This window comes from Vicugna pacos, chromosome 14 (genome assembly GCF_048564905.1).
Source record: "Vicugna pacos chromosome 14, VicPac4, whole genome shotgun sequence".
Lineage (NCBI taxonomy): Eukaryota > Metazoa > Chordata > Mammalia > Artiodactyla > Camelidae > Vicugna > Vicugna pacos.
In genome coordinates this window covers 68,229,116-68,241,342 of record NC_133000.1, presented here as the reverse complement: position 1 = coordinate 68,241,342, position 12,227 = coordinate 68,229,116, and positions in this window count along the sequence as shown.

Genomic DNA, 12,227 nt, shown 5'->3' with positions numbered 1-12,227 from the left:
GAGTCTGAAGCACTATTGAGTTTCATTCTAACGGAATAAATTTTGCTTAATGTGAAAGTTCAATAAATAGATTTTAACATTTTATTGTGAAAAATATTACCCTAATAAAATTGTGTTTTATTCTTCCCTGTGTTTGGAGATTTTATGTATGCGTCGTGTGTGTGTGCACTGTTTCCCAAAGTCTCAGCCAAGTTGGAATAATAATTGTTAATATTTATTGCCCCAGTCCTGGGCAAAGGGGTACTGTGTCACTTAACCCCAAGAGCAAAGCCAAAGGGGTTTAGGGGCTGGACATTTGATTCCATTCTCTGAGTCCTAATGCCAGGGTTCTTGTGTGTGTGAAGGAGTCCTGATTGCTCCACCCCCATGGTTGATCTTGATTTCAGTCTTGATTTTCCCCCTCTCTGCGCTGAGATCCCCGAGATATCCTTTCTTACCTCCGTAGTAAGGCATAGGCTGAGCAGCCCTTTCGGGATGTTGAACATTGGCTGCTGCAGGTAAATTTATTCATCTGACGTGTGTGTTCCCGGGACAATTTTGAGGACTGGGAAACCCTCCCCATGTCTCTGGAAGGCACTGAGTATTCAGACTGGGCTTCCATACAGACGGGTCTTAAAGAAAGGGATGAAGACTTTTTCTAGAATTTCGCTCCCATGGATTGAACATTCTCCAGGGAGTCCTCAGAGGCTGCTTCCCTGCCCAGGCGCTGGTGGGCGGAGCTGGTGAGGGAGGCGGAGGCCAGGGGAGCGATGAAGCAGTTAGGTGATGCGGGCTCCAGAACTTGCTCTTCAAGCACGGCCTCTGTTACCAGTTTCACTTTTTATGGCTAAATTAAATAGAACATTTAGTAAAAAATCGGAAGCAGCTTAAATGTATTTATAGTCTGAATTTTGAAGTTGCCCAAACTCAAGAGAAACTGACATTCTGAATTAGGAGGAACAAGTTCTCTCACTGTTTTGTTTTGTTTTGTTTTTTTGTTTTGGGGGATTTTTTTTTATTATTTTTGGTAATATGCTCTGTAATATGAAGTTATTTCATAGGGTGCATCTTACCCCAGCTCCTCTTCAAAGTACTGGCAAATAAAGGTCACAATTGAGGACACATAATAAAAAGTCTGGTAAAAAGGAATATTATTTTGATCTATTTTCATAGATATTTTATTATACTCTGAAAAGAAACTTAATGGAAAGCTGTTTTATTACATTTTCCCACAAGCTAATCCTTAATGAAAAGAAGAGTTGCTTTCCTCAAAGTGTCTTGCTTATTTCCAGATTATCTAATGGAAGTTAGGTTGGAGAAGGAGGGGGGAAAAAGAAAGAAAAGCACTTCTAATTATTTTGCAATTTGCTTTAATTTAAATCAGAGTCTAATTTGTTGTCACATCAGATTAAGAGGAACTGCACAACCAAATGCAGTGAATTCAATGTGTTTCAGAGCCAAGGGCTAAACCTGGATTTACCGCGTGCATGTGTTAAATTCAACTTCATATTTCTAGAGAAAGAAAAGTTAAGCTTTTCCTTTTAAGTAATAAACATACACAGGGAATTTAAAAATCAAGCCAACCTCAACTTAAACCAGTGGCCCAGGTATTCAAGACAATGGCGTACACAACAGTACCCTCTTTCATTTTCTTTTCTTAGCAAAAATTACAGTGTTTTATAATACAGCATTGATTTGCGCCTAATCTGGAATAGCCCTTTTTATTAATATTGTAGTAAACCCCAGGAAATGATGCTAGAGGCCACAGATTCGTGCCAAAATACATATGAAGGCAGTTGATTCTAGTTATTAGGACCATACAGGGTCCCGGCCCCTGTTGCCATGAACAAACACAGAGCCAGCTGCGCACAGACTTGCTTTTATACAGACCTGCTCACTCATATCTGTTCGCAGCTTTTCCTTTCATCGGGGTCAGAGCGACCCAGGGCTGCGCAGGGACCCAGCGGTGGCGAGCAGGCCTGTGTTAGCAGAGGGGTGCGCGGCGCCAGTGGGCCAATTATCCGCCACTACAATTGGGTGCTAACCAAAACCGGCTTCTTGCAAGTGTGTGTAAAGCAGCACCTGGGGGCCGTCACAGGCAATGAGCTGCCCTCCAGTGATTTCATTTTCCTGAGAAAAAAAATTCCGCTGGCCATTTGAATGGAAGCACTCATTTTGAATAGAAACCACATCATAGGAAAAAAAATGTTTTAAATTTTTGCTTATAAGTGCAGGATAAGGGGCAAAAAAAAAAAAAAAAAGGACATGTAATTCAAAATATGTATCATTTCCCACCCAAATGATTATGTGCAAATACACACAAACACAGCCACCCGGGCCAGCAGCAGCCACTTCACTTGCTATTTTTTAAACAATTGAACATAGCATTTATTTATTCTTTTCATTTGTTTGTTTTTTGTACTTAAACCTGCGACATGATTTTAAACACCTTTAAAGCTTTCCTACTGTAGGCCTTCCTTCTCGTTTCCAAAGTGAGATGTTTACATCACAGAGGACTCGGGTACCCATGGGATTTCAAATCAGGTCAGTGGAGCAATTGCTAAAAATGCCACTGCAATTATAATTTAAAAAATAAGCCCTGAAGATACATTTCTGTGGGGGGATCACTTGTCTGTGGAATGCAGTTCAACTTGGTAGAGCGTGAGGTTTTCAGTTTGCAGGTAAGTGCAAATGTCTTTCCCGTATCCCCAGTACTGGGAGACTCGGTGATTCAGCTTGTTTGGCATTGTAAGTCTTGGTATTTTACAAAGATAGAGATGCTATTAACCTAGTCTGGTGGCAGCCATGCACTTGAGCTGTTCCTCCCTCCCTTCAAGGAGGACCTCACGTGAGGCATGTATTTTGTCCATAGCCTCCAGCTGCTCACCTTGGGGACCCACTACAGCTTTCATGATGAAGCCAGCCTTTAGCCTGGCATTTCCCAGCCAGTGATGAGCATGAAAGTGCTGCTTGAGTCAGGCCATTCTTGTTCCCCATCACACGGAGTCTCTCAGTGATGCTCTGTAGGGTGCTGTTCCTGGTACCAATCCTGCTTCCTTCCTTAGAACTGCAGTACAGCCTGCAGGCTCTCCCCAACCCTGCCTTCTCCCTCCCCTCTTTACCTTTCACAGGTATCCCCTCACCATAAAATAAGTGACTTGAATATTTAATTCTATTACGACATCTGCTTTTTTGGAGGACTCAGACCCATAGTCACGTCTTCCCTTTTTTGTATTTATTTTCAGAGATTCTAAATAAGTGAATTTTTCCAACTATAAACTACTAGTATAAGAGAAGCCAACCTTAAAACATATTTATTAAAATAAAAACTGGGTATGTCCAGAGAAACAATTATTTAAGAGTTTTGCAACTGACTTTGATGTTAGAAATTCTTCTCCAACATGGTTTTCCATTTTAAATATGTGAAGCAGCATTTGGCAGCACAGAGGAGCTACCAGCACGTCCCGTTTTCCCCACCTCATCAGCTGATTCCATTGGATTTTCATGTAAATTTAATTCAAATAAGTTCTTAGGAAGCATTTCCATCAATTCTGCTTAAACTGACAATGCATCTCCTTTAAAATAACAGCCAAAGAGTGATATGTTTTAATTGTCTCAAATTATTTGCCACCTGCTTCTGATAATTTTTTTTTCAGAGTATCCAGTATGTCCCAGTGCTCATTGCCTTCCCAAAACCACAACAGCAACACACAAACTTGCAGGGAACCCATGCAATCCATCTGGATCCTTGACCAATTCTGCTGTGTGCTCTTCAACAGTAAAACACATTCTAACCTCCCCCCAGATAAAGGCATTGTCCATCATTTTGTACATTCCGACTTCTCTCTCCTGTGCCCTTCAATCACTCCACCCACTACCCAGAGCTCGGCTAGCTCCACGTTCAGTTTTCCGCCAGTTCTGCAAGTTTCAGTGGCACAACCATGACTGTATCCTTCCGGCCCATCACAGTGAGACAAGCTACCAGTGCATCAAATAGTCAAAGCTTTTAAAAGAGGAATATTCACACTCTTGCTGAAGGCCTTACTTTCCCATCTCTGGCTCCATGCAACATCTAGCCATGGCATACTATTTCTCGAACTGCGTGATAACAGAATGAATGCAAATTTGATTTTTTTCCTTTCCAGTCCCGACTCCCTAATTAGCTACAGACAAAAATTCAGTCTAACTTTCCTGTCCCTATCCAGCCTCCTCACTATCTCGTTGTTGTCGTCCTAGTTCAACTTCTACTATAATTGTTTCTTCTGTGACACCTTGGTTAATGTCACTTCAGAGATGTGTTTCCTTAGCTAATACTCGCCTGCACTCACTCACTCAGTGTTTCCGGAGTCTCTGCTACGTGCTTTGCACAGACAGCAGGCATCTTCTCTGGCTGAACGGAGCTCGTAATCTCCGGGAGACAAACAAGCACTCTGTAAATACGTAGTGCCAGTTTTGATAGGTTCTTTGAAGACAAAGGATGGAAATCAAATGTGAGGAGCCATGATTAGAATACATATTCATAAAATTTCTCTCTGAGAAAATATTTAAGTTGAGACGCACAGAATGAGATGACAGTCAATGTTTACAACACCCAGACACATCCACAAACATACCCACATTTTTGTCTCTGTAACTACCTTTGCTTCAGAAACTGGGTTTCAATTGGTCACCATCAATTAGCCAATATAAAGCATGACTGTAGATGAGGATACAGATACAGTCAACCCAGCAGCCTCTCCATCTGCTCACACGTGCCTCCCTCCAACGCGACAGAAGGAGGGGTTTTGGTAATTAATTGGAAAGCAAGAGATGAAAAGGCAGGAGGGTACTGTTTGGCATCCTTCTCCCTCTGCGGTCCTCTCACCTGACCCCCGCAGCCACTGCCGCTTTTCAGCGGGAGCGGGCATCCTTCCAGCAGCTCTCACAAGAGCTTCCTCGCTACCTGCTGCTCAGCCAAGAGCTTTGTCAAGACCCCCTCAGGCTCATTCTCATTCTCATACTCGGCCATGGTTGCTTTCTCTTTACTCCAATATCCCCCTTGTTTACCATTAAGCCTTTAGAGAGTGCAGAAAGATGTAGGCTTCCGTGGCTCTGCTACCAGACATTTAGGTTGTAAGAGTTCTTTGGTCAGTGGGCACTTTCTGTCGTAGAAGGAAAGCTAGGAAGGTGCTTCTGGATTCCTGAATCAGCCCTGCCTTCTTTTACTGACAGGGCAGGAGGCGTAGGAGGCTGTCATGACTGAATCCAGTGACACGGCCCGACCCCAGCTCTCCTGACCTCAAGTCTGGGGTGAGCACGTGTCCTGGCGGTCTGGGGCCGTCCTGGCTTATGGATAATCCTGTCTAATAAAGACAGGTGCAGGCCTGTTGTCCCAGAGAAATCATAACGAGAGGCCCTTCCCCCTTCATGCGTCTCTCTGTTTGGAGAAGAGTTTATCTACTCCCCCTACACAGAGCTCCTCTGACTTTTCACTGTACCACGTCTCTGCTTTTTGCCCCTCAGTGAAGTTTGTGTTAGGCCTCTGACGTGTTTCCGAATGCAGCATTCTGTTACATAGAATAAATGGTGCGATTTTTCAAATATTCCCAAATGTGTGATTTTTCTCTTAGGTAAGAAGAAACCCAGAAAGGACCCAGCCAGGGATCCAAGTGGCTCACTTAAGACCCTCTTTAAATGTCAGTTATTTTTTGAAAAGAGCATAGGAAGTTGGGGCTGTGACAAGAAGGGCAGAGAACTTGGTGGCACTTGCCTCCAGGACGGAAGTGGAAGGACCTCCTCTTAGAATCTCCGATGGCGAAACGTCTGCGTCTTTTTAAAAGAGACAAAATCTGCTTCCTCTGTGGCAGCCACTGCGCCAAGCTTTTATGGCATTCCCTCAGTTGACACAATGTCCTTATTAATTATGTACTTTATGTCCCCCGTGTGATAGATGGTCAAAGTGAAGGCAAATTCGCCCGACTTATAGCTTTCACTCTTACCATGAAGGATGCTGACTCCATTTTTAGTTACATTTATAATAACCCCTGTTCCTTGTATTTTTCCTCTGCACTTTCCATTTATTATTTCCTTCCTTTCCCCTGTATAAATCCCAAAGATTATTATAATGAAAGCAAATCTATCTTTCTTAGGGGGCAGACTAACAGTGAGAAATGACTATGGGCAATTTAACTTTGTGCTCCATTTTCCAGTCACTTTGGGATGAACCTGCCTCGGTGACAAGAGTGATTTTTAATAGCTACTAAAGTGATGGGCTCGCAGGCTGGGAAGTTTTATGTAATCCAGAGGAATAAATAAAGGCACTGGAGGCCCATGCCAGCCTCGGGGGGGGGGGCCTGCCCCGCAGACGAGCAGCGGAGCGGCCACGATCCTCCGCACGGAACTGCCTGGCACCTTCATTTATTATCTCATCAACAACAAAACAGTAATTGAAGGACCTTTACTGGGCTCCATGGGGTGTAAGTGCTCAGTCACCTGACAAGGCCAGGGAATAGCTCTTCCCTTTATTTAACTATTCTCTCTAAGATTTATAACGTGTATTACTAAGGCTTGCAACCCCATGACGAAAATGTCCCTGTAAAACTACACTTTAAATAAACAAACTTTCCTGGGATGACCTGGAAGGAAGATTGCTTTTATTGGCTGAGAGTCATCATGGTCATCACCGGTCAGCACTTTGATCAACGTGAGGTCGTACGTTGCAGGTGAGCAAATACTAAATATGCTTACTTTAATCATTTATAAACTCAGTTATTAATAATGTTTTTAGGTATTTTTTGTTATTTATTTCTCTGTTCATTCATCAAATGTTTGTTAAGCATATAGTGTCATGTTAAATGTGACTGGAAATATGGACATTTATGTTATGGTCTTTGATCTAAAGGCTTACAACCCTAGAAGAAGAAGGAAAAGGGTAGTGATTAAATTGTATTTTTTCTTCCTCCCTCTCTCCCTCTCTCCTTCCCTTTACTCCCTTCCTTCCTTCTTTTTCTCTTTCTCTCTTTCACCGGTTTATGTATTTTCCTGAGAGTGAAGAATAGATTCAGGGATAAGAAAGAGTAACAAGGTTTGGGTTCTAAAACAACGATTAAGGAACTCTCGAAATTAAAGAATCTGTACGTGGCAAAGTTCTTCATATTTCTTATCACATTTTATGACAAGAAACTTGGAGTTACATATAGATGGACAAAGGAAGAAAGAGCATTAATTGAGCATCTACTCTGTACAAGGCGCCATCAAAGACATTCCACAGATATTTTCTCCTGCGTTTCTCACAAAAAAAATTGAAATTTCATTTTCCATTTCTGAAGTTGAAACCCAGGGAATTTAAGTAACTATTTGACCTTTGGAAAGTCAGTAATCGTCAGATAAACCCTTATTATAGTTACATTCTCTGGGCTGTATTAAAAATATGCACAAAAGGAAATGAGAACAGAAGCAAAAAGGAGCACTACAAAAATCAATTACACACAGAAGGCGGCAGTCAGGAGACAGATGAGAGGGCGAAAAAGCTTTAAAATGTTACATGAGACAAAAAAAGGCATTATTATATTGATACAGGGTCAATTTCCTCATCAGGTAACTGCAGATCTCCATGTCTTTGGAGTCAGCTACCGGAAGATGATCATGATCTTTTGATGGTGTCACATTTCCTTGATTTTTTAACGTTCTTTGAAGCCTTGCACCGCTGTCTGCAGCTGCGGCAGCACTCACCTCTTCTAGTCTTTACTGACTGACTTCGGGGAAGAAACGCCTCCTGGCAGCCCTGCTAGAGATTCGGAGGCTTTCTCAGACCTTCTGCTCCACGTCCCTTGCTCCCTCTGTGGCAGAACTGAGAAGCCTGAATGCCTCCTCTCAGTCTTGCGGGACACCAGGCCATGTGCTGATCACCCCCCTTTTGTTTTCACCCGGACAAGCCTAAAGATCCTGTTGGTGGTCTCTGGTTGCCAGATTCCAGCTGGCTTTCGGCCCGTAGCTTGCTCTCACCACTGAAAGGAGCTCACCCCCAGGGAGCTGGCCCCAGGGCTGTGGTGCGGGGGTGAGGACGGGAGCACTGGGGATGCCCACAGCCGTAGGGGTGATTCCAGGGGTGAGGAGCCCCCAGAGGGTCACAGGCAGGAGTCTCTGTGGAGTCTGCTGTGTGGTTCATGGGACCCGCGTCCCTTTAACGCCCTATGAGAGCTGATCTTTCTTTCTCCCAGCCTCTCCCTGCCCCTGAGTCTTGTAGCTCAGGGCTCAGGACTCTAGATGAGACAAGAGGGAAATGGGCCTCTGTCAGTGTCCCCCACACCTGGGGAGGCCAGGTCCTCACTCCTGGGAGGAGTCACAGGCTGAGAAGGTCTTACTTGGCACTACTCTGTTCCCCCTCCTTGGGGGAGAAGTGATGTGGGGAAAGTCAAACCACTCCTCTTACTTCTCCAATGCATCCAAACTTGCACTGTTTGCTCCAACACTGTGCTGGGGTTTCTCTGCGGGAAACCTGGACTTCCACAAAGGCTCTCTCCTCCACGGGTGATCGCCTAAGACGGTGTTCTCCAGGCTCCCAGGTTACAAGTGAGAGAGGCTGGAGCCAGGTCTACCGCCATTGCAGGGTCCACAGCTGGGACCGAGATCCGTGTGTCTGTTACCCCACACATGGGTGGGCAAGACTCCCCCTGGGTCTGGAGCGTGGTACTGCACCCCGTGGCTCCCAAAGACGCACTTCCACCTGTGGATGGATGCCAAAGTGCTGTTGAGCCACGCTCCTGATGTCATTCTGCCCAAGATAATGACCTTGACACACCAAATTACCTTCACAATCAACAGACCTTCAGTTTGAATACCCTGGGTTTAAGGCTATATCTTCCTTAGAGCCCAGAAGTACCATTTTCTAGTCAAAGGAATCAATAAAATATAAGTTTAACAACCTAATGTTAAATATATATATATTTGAAGCTTGGAAATAGGCAAAAAGTCATCTTGTCATTTCAGCGTCTCACTGGAGCATTGCCTAGCAAATACACTCTGACTTTATTTAATTTACCAAGAGACTGAACTTTTGTTTCCTTTAGTATCTTACGTGGATTAGGGCCAAGGCCAACAAAAATGTTGCATATTAACTTGTAGATATTTAACCTGTATTTCTGTCTGGGAAGATGAAAAACAACACAGGACATGGTTTTACTGTGGAATATTAACTAGTTTTTGTTTCTCATCCGGTAGTTTTATTCCGGCATCCTTTCTTTCAGTGACAATATTTATTTAGGCCCTCAAGCTGTCTTTCCAGCCAGGTTCACCATCCAGCTAATGCCTTCATCAGTAAGTTAAACAAATCTTTGACACAGGCTCACTGCATGAGTTTATGAGAGTTATCATTTTTACTTTCTGTAAATTATACATTGAAGTGTTTCGTGTGTTCAAGCCATCTCCATGGATAATACTCTGGGGTTAAAAAGGCAAAACAAAAAATAAAGTGTATTTTCAATATACCATGTTAAAGAGCATCTAAATATACATTCTCCTTGCATGTTTGATTGAAAAGGATGAAGGCGTCCAAGAGCGTTAACTTCAAGACTTGCGAGAAAATGGATCAATAATTAATAATTCCTAGATCTCTGCTTCTTAAGTGGGCGATCAACAACACACTGACCATTTGGCTGACTACAAACCATGAAAGGCATTTTTCAGTTGGAAAATTCTGCTCATAAAATCAGGGTACATCAGTTATAATAAGAACTCTTCCAGAGGCATTTGCTTAGAGGAATCTGGTTTGGAAGTTATATTGCTACCATCAGACTTGCTATGCAGCATTTTCCCTTGACAAAATGTAATACGTTTTGAAATACACATCCTTATTATAACAACATTCATAGTGTCAGGAAACAGCCTATGTTCTTATATAAATCAAAGGAATTTAAAAGATAGAAAATATTAATATGTCAACCAGAGTCTTCAGTATGAAATCACATTGACAATTACGGGTTCCTTGGAAATGATTTTTTGTTGTTGTCACAGAAAGTTCTCTCTTACAGTTTCAGTATTTTTGCAGTCCCTAAAACATTTATTTTTAAAATAGTTAATAAGTAGTTAATTTCAAGTTCCAGATTTTATTGTGTTTTCATTTTAGTTTTTATTGATTGTGTTTCATGTATTTATGATTTGCAGAGATGTTCTTTTGTCTTTAATAATCAGTTTTGATGATTCTGCCATATTGACTGAAATATGGGAAATGGCCTTAACCAGATTGTTGATAGCTGCATATTATTAAAAAGCTGATTATATGGATGCCTTGACTAAATTGACTATTATTGGGCACAGTACTTAGAATGCCTTTTGATCCTATACATTTTTCTTGTATCATTATAAGTTAAGGCGAATTAAGAGACAAACCACTAGTATTAAAAAAAAAAGAAACTGAAGCGATTAATTGTCAAGTGATCACACATCAAAGTGTCGCCTGGAGCAGCATCATTTTCTTGAGCGGAGTTTTCACTCAGAGAAAATAGTATCATTATGATGAGAAAGATGAAAATATTTTTGTAGAAGTTGGATGCAATATTGAAGGGTTAATTTTAATTTTGTTTATTTGTTTTTGTTCATTTGCATGTAGAATTTCTTTTTAAAAAAAGGGACATTAGACTAGTGTTACCGAATACTGTAACTTTTGCACATGTGCAAGTATCTGAATACACTTGAGTTATCCTGATATTTTCATGTGAAATTTCAAATTTAAATATAACTATTTATGAATTTATAAAGGTTTTCTAGTTTTCTAAAATTCACTGTGCAAAAGAATGTATTTCCATTTCTTTTAAGTATTTTTAAAATTAAATAAGTTTATAGATAACATAAGATGGATTCTCTTAAATTTAGAAGAAAGATTAAAATATAGAAGTAATAAATTGCCTCAGCGTAAGTGAAATAACCACATAAATCACATAAGACTTTTTTTTCAAACATGTCTATTCCAAATGTTCTCTTCTGGTCATAAAATAATTATATTAAAATCAAGCATACTTATGAAAACATTCTAAAATGATTTTAATACATGGGAAATTTATCCTCATTGTTAAATTGAATTCTTTGTATTTGCAACATATAATTTTTCACCTCTTTTGAATGATCTAAGAGATTCGTTTAAAATTTCTAAATCTGTAGTACTCTTAAAAAAAGAACAAATATTTCAGCCCCAAACCTTTGGCAATTACAATGCAATACATCTGCAGACAGAATGGATTTTGTTCTACTCTTAACTCCAAAAATGTGAACTTCAAAAGGTTCAGAGAAGATGTATTGCATTCGAGCATATGTATCTGTCATGCATAAGAACTAGTTAACTAATTTGCTTGCTTTGGGGTCATTTTTTTTTCTTAGAAACTATATATAATTCTTTGAATTCAAACTCATAAAATCTGTTGATGAGATTCAGCTTCAGAGGACTATTTCCTGACTCACAATATTTCAAAAAACACATTTCTGGAAACTTTACTATATTAAATCTTATTAATACAGAGGTCTGGAGCAATCATTATTGAGTTGTCATCAGAGTCTACAGAATATAAATCTAAACAAATGCGTTTAGTATAAAAAGAATTCTTTATTAAAACCACCTTTCTTTAAGGTTCTATTACCTCAATATGTGACTTTGGTGTGTTTAAACAGGGCTTTCCCTTATGTCACTGTACCTGGCCACTGCTCACTTGCATTCCATCAAAACTGACACCATTAAGAATTTAGAAGAACCACTTGGAAAACTCCTTTTTCTCATATAAAGTACACTCAGCCAAACTGACAATCGAGGTGGCTTTATTATAAGATAGAATCCAAATATGCTCATGGTTCAGACAATTGAGTTCTTCCAAATGTTTGTGATTGCTTTCAATTCCTATGGCTCTACTTTTTTTTTTTTCAATGTTTTCCTTTAAAAAAAAAAAGCATTCTCTTTCCCTCATTATCACATTCCAAAAGATGAAATCAGCTGGCAACTAAATGTCCATTCTTTAAGCAAAGTGATGTCTTTGGTAAAATAAACTAGAGGTTTAATCCTATCAGTGGCTAATTTTCTTAGGCTGCTTAAAATGCTGACATTTGATCCTCATCTTGCAAAATGCACCCGTTTTTAAAATGTGTTTCCGAGGGAATGAAAAGGCTGCTCTTCAGACACCCACAGGTTGTTAGACGTGATTTGCTACCGCTCCGGTTACTACGAGGTGGAAACAGGGCCATCAGGGGCAAAATCAGCTTTTTATGTAACTCATTGTACACGGCAACCC